The 5,705-nt window shown below is 35.9% G+C and overlaps 2 pseudogenes; one reads left to right on the forward strand and one right to left on the reverse strand.

The window, feature by feature from the left end:
* The first annotated feature begins 923 nt into the window (after positions 1-923).
* On the forward strand, positions 924-2,865 carry LOC133179677 (uncharacterized; annotated as a pseudogene).
* A 1,682-nt stretch (positions 2,866-4,547) lies between these two features.
* LOC133179679 (uncharacterized) overlaps positions 4,548-5,705 on the reverse strand; it is a 12,408-nt pseudogene continuing 11,250 nt past the window's right edge.

Below are 5,705 nucleotides of genomic sequence, written 5' to 3' on the forward strand. Positions count from 1 at the left end.
GCCGGTGGAAGACCATTGTCGCCAAAAAGACCAAGGGCCTCAATGGCAATTTAAGTGTGTAAAGGATTGATTGATTGTATGTTGTTTTACGTCCAATTCGAGATTTTTTCACTCATGTAGAGACGTCACCATATACCGGAGAAGGACTTCAAATTTTGACACTTAGGGCCATTGAGCAGTGAAAGATCTTTATCGTGCCAACGCCTGTCGTGACACGGGGCCTCGGGTTTTAAGGTCTCATCCGAAGGACCCGCAACTTTCACTTGAAAGTGCTGAGCGCATGGCGAGGGAACAGTTGATACCAATTTTTATCGACTTAGGTCAGTCGTGGCCGAGATTGGAACTCATGACCTCCCGATCACGAAGCAAGCGCTCTACCTATAAATTTAAAGCCCTTCAGTAGTATTGGGTGGTCTCGCTTGCTGGGTGTTTTGGGTCCAGGTAAGACCGCTAGCCGGGTGTTTTGGGTCCGGGTTGGGAGATAGGATGGTAGTTTTGGGTCCGGGTGGTTTTTGGGGGTTCTGGTAGGACCGCTGGGTGGAAGTTTTGTGTCAAGTTTAACTAAAATAGCAATAAACAGCAAACTATTTTTTCAATGTAATAAAAAACATTGTAATTATTAGTACATCGTCGGAAACCCACGGCTGATTACGCTTCGTTCCTCTCTCAATCACCCGTGGGTCCATTCATACCAATTCGCTCGTTCTCATGAATAATTAATGAGGCGATTTAATTGGTCGCTCGAGGTACACCTAAAGCGATATTGTCCAATCAGCAAGTCCCTTTCAAAGCACTTTCGCTTTATACTTCAAAATGGCGTCAATTGATCAAGTGGCTAGCGAACGATTTGGAATAAGCAAATTAAAGACATTTCAGAACGATACACTAGAAAAGCTACTTGAAGGAAGGGATGTATATTTGTCTATGAAGACAGGGGGTGGGAAGAGCTTATGTTATCAAGCTTTTCAAGTGTTGTGGACTGAAAAACACCGCCTTCCCTGCAATGTGTTAGTGATATCCCCTCTTATTTCAATAATGAAAGAACAATGCGAGTTTTTGCAGTCACTTGGATTTACTGCAACATATATCGGTAGAAACTCAGAAGAAGATGCACAGATAGCAGATGAGACGTTTCAGTTTTTATTTACCTCTCCGGAAGCGATATTGTCTGTTACTAAGTGGCGAGAAATGGTGACCAGAAGCCAACACTTCAGATTGATTGTTATAGACGAGGCCCACACTGTTTTACGATGGTATGTATCTGCGATAGTATAAAAACTAATGATTCTGTCCTACTTTATAGCTTCAAGGCCTAACCAGATAATACATTGAGTAAAAAATATATGTACATGGAATTTACTTTGCAAAAAAAAAAAGACTCAGGCTGCAGTATCACTTTTAATTGAGATTACTTTTCACTTGGATATTAATTTTAGTGTTCAGTTCACTTGCATGATGATGATAGCAGGTGTATTACTGTTAATATGCATTGTGCCAATTCTGAATATGGAAATAACTATTGTTATTTCCTATATAGCTTGTAACACAAGCTTTAATAAATTCATTGGTTACAAAGTTGGGTGTAAATTTCTGTACACCTGACTTGAGTCGGGGGTAAATAACATGACATCAAAGTGCATATAGTTTCTCTCTAATCATGATTATAAAAAGCAAATAACATGACTTCACAATGCATTGTAGCATGTAGTAAATCTATGAATAGCTTAAAACACAGTTGATTGGACTTGTGTTTACAAAGAATTTATTTGGTTACATAGGAAATCAATTCATTATTCAAAGGTGTACAGGGATTTACCCCGGGTTGTATTCCATACACCCTTCGGCCTCAGGTTGTATGGAATAAAAGCCAGGGTAAATTCCTGTACACCCTTGATTGAACCTGGATAACTAATATTCTCATTAGCTTTTAAGAAATAAGACTCTTAGACTTGCAAAATCATCAGGTGTAAATGTTCAATTGTTTAATTGCAGGGGTGAAAGTGGTTCCAGAGGGGATGAACCTTTCAGAGTCTGGTATGGAAAAATTGGAGAAGTACGATCACTGATACAGTGTCCTATTTTACTAATAACTGCAACTGCTAACAAGGCTGCTAGAGCTGACCTAAAGAAAAAGTTTGCCATGAATAATTGTTATGAAATGATTGACAATCCTGATCGAAACAATATAAAATTATTTGTGAAAAAGGTCAAAAGTACTGTACCATTACCAGATTTATTTTTCTTTTTAATAAAATTATTAAGGGAAAAGGGAACACTTTGTGAACGTTTTATTATTTTTTGCCCTTCTGTCAAGTTATGTGGTGATGTTTTTAGTGCATTTAGGATGGAAAAATCTCAGAACATTGATATGTATCATTCAAAAACAAATGAAACTGTAAAAGAAAATATAAAACAAGACATGCAAATGGCAAAATAAGAGTGTTGATAGCAACAAGTGCTGCAGGGATGGGGGTAAATTTTAAAGGTGTAAACAATGTAATTCATTTTGGTCCACCAAAAGATATGGATTCTTTTGTGCAGCAATTAGGTAGAGCAGGGAGAGATGGCTCACAAACAGCAATGGCCTTATTACTTTACAATTCAAGACAATGCAGAAATTTAGATGATGATATGAAAAGGTACATTGGCAACACAGATACTTGCAGGAGGGAAGTTATGCTGTCTGCATATAACTATAATCCAGAAGAAGATAGAGTGAAAAATTTATGTTGTGACATATGTAGTGCTAGTTGCTTATGTGGTGAAGGAAATTGTAAAGATTATGAACACTCATGCATTTTTGAGGAACATGAAACATCTTCTGACTCTGATCTCAATAGTGAAAGTGACACAGATTCTTTTTAATGATAACCATTTGATGAACACTTTACTAATAACCATATTTGTTGCGTTATTCATCTTTACAAGATATGCCAATTTTTGACCAGTTATTTTGATACTGTAATTCTGGACTACAGCATTTCAATGTAACCCTTGGTACCTGTCAAGGAAAATGTCAGATGACTGTCTTGTGTATTTGTGTAATTGATACCAAATATTAATGAAAGGAGAAAAATCTTTTATCTTGTTCCTTCTGTATTTTTTTAACTGAATCTGTTAAGTCAAATTTTTTTAAAATATGGGATTTTTTTTTTTTTTTTTTTTTTTTTTTTTTTTTTTTACCAGATTATGCTAACATGAAAGATAATTGCTTGAACATGCAGGAAAATATATGTTGAAATGCAACAAAAGTCATATTTAATTTCTGATAATAATTACTAACTTTAAACCATACGACTTTTACATTCTTTTGAAAGTGTATGGTGACATTTTATTTAACTATGTAAACATGCAACTAAGTTGTGTCAACAATCGAGATGATTATTTTGAAATGCACGTTTTTCGTGCTACTTTATTTACCATTAACAAAAATAAACATGTTTGTAAGCATATTTACAATGCATATCATTTTCTTAATATTAATATAATTAAGTCACATGCTAAGACATATGTTGTATGCCACCATAATTTTCCTGCATGCCAATATAGTGGTAGAAAAAAATTATATTACAGGAAAAAGTCTTTACAATTCAGCTTGTTTTATTGCATCACAATCAAGGCATAAATTTTGTCAGTTGTCAGGAACTCTTGCTCAAGAATAATGTCACAAAAATTGCACTTACAAGTTACCGTAATACTTCTTAGTCTCATATCATATGTATCATGATTTACTCTCTGAACACATTTCATAAGCAATCAAACAGAAATATTTATTATTTCATGTACATATTGGCAATTTCTTTCTGTTTAATTATCCACTCATGTAAATCTACAGACTCAATACACTTGATTGGATCTTTAAACTTACTGAAACTTGACCAAGTGATGTCTTTGACAAAGCCTTTAGATCTTAGGAAGTTTATAACGGTCACGATGTCCTTTGTCTTATCAACCACTGGTCGACTGCTTTTGGATCGTGCTGTTTTTGTTGTTGACATAAGACCATCTTTTATAGCATCAATGACCTGTGTTGTCATACAGATTTGTTTTGCTGACTTGAAAGACTTGTTAGAACCCTGTGTGTTCAATTGGCTCTTAATATTGTGAACTTGAATTTCAACACAGTTGTCATTGGGAATGCTCTGTCCAATTCCACCTTGCAAGTTTACAGTCATATTCCATTTGTATTCGAAACTCTGCTCAGGACTTAAAAGATACATGTTACACAGAATTCTAAAGAGCCAGATTTTGTACTTGGAGTGCCTCAGTCCCGCTGCATACAACGACTCAAAATACACGTTTCGTATGATTCTGTCTCCATCCCCCGATACGAGTCGTATGTGTCTCTGTATAGTAGTGATATGAACAGAAATGTCTGTGTCGGATTGTTATCATCTGATCTTCCCTGAGGTACATGAAACTTCCAATGATGTTTCTTTTCCAGATGTTTTTTAAGCCAGCCTCTCTTATGATATTGTTTCCCACATACTGCGCATAAATAGAAATAATCAGACTTCATGGCATTAAGGTTATTTGTATCACCATCCAGAGCTGCTATGTCGTCAACTATATGCTGAAAGGAAACTTTGTTTATTTTCAGTTCCGTGATAACTTTCTCTGCTGCATCCACAAGCCACTCATTTTTATGGCTGTCAGACATTAACGAAAACAAAGGTATCGGATTAGGAGTAGAATTCAAATCCTCCATTTGCATGATATCTAGAAATGCTGCCAAAATGTAGGAGTCTGTGATGTCTGCTATGAAGTCATGGTGTGCTCTAAATTAAAAAAAAATATTGCAAATATAATATGAAATAGAAGGCACTAACAATTTCCATCTCTTTTTTATGGGAAAGGGGGGGGGGGGCATTTTTATGATTCTGATCAAATATTGTGGTAATACAGGTACAATACATCTTCTCTAATAAATTGTCCTGACAATTGATATTAGGGTTTCATCAAGTAAAAGGGATTATCATATCCAGTAAACACAAGTACACTGTACAAAATATGACAAGTAGCACAGTAATACCTGTAGCTTGAAATGACTTCTTCAGGCCCAGAAACATTTCGTCTGTTTATCAGATTCCGCAACTGGTATAAAGACCCTCTATCTACACTGCTTTTCTCTTTGTAGAAGAGCTGATATATACCCTGCACAAAGAAAATTGAACACAGTTATCAATTCAGGTTTTGAACATATACATTACAGTTTCAAGCACATTGTAATGATGCATACAGTTCATTATGTATAGAAAACCAGAAGTCTCTGATGAGACTGTAGCTCTACTGGTCTGTTTGTATAACAAAAGAAAAGTAGCACTTGGATTTGAAACATTGCAACATGCAACAATAAATAGAATTATGTATCTTAATGTAGTCTACTTTTGTGACAAGTTATATTGAAATCAAATGAAAACTAGGAGTAGTAGCGTTTTGAAAGTATTTCACGGAAATTTCTATTTTTAGTACCGGTAACCATGACAACACCATTCACCCAAATAAAAAACAAGAGGCCCATGGGCCACATCGCTCACCTGAGTAACTTTGGCCATGCTGTTCATTACCAGACTTCCCCCCTTGTAATACCTATTGTGGCCCCGCCCTACCCCCAGGGGTCATGATTTGAACAATTTAGAATCAACACTATATCAGGATGCTTCCACATAAGTTTCAGTTTTTCTGGTCCAGTGGTTCTTGAGAAG

Source organism: Saccostrea echinata, unplaced genomic scaffold (assembly GCF_033153115.1).
Source record: "Saccostrea echinata isolate AGI-Se365-2 ecotype Australia unplaced genomic scaffold, CSIRO_AGI_Sech_v1 ptg000005l, whole genome shotgun sequence".
Classification (NCBI taxonomy): Eukaryota; Metazoa; Mollusca; class Bivalvia; order Ostreida; family Ostreidae; genus Saccostrea; species Saccostrea echinata.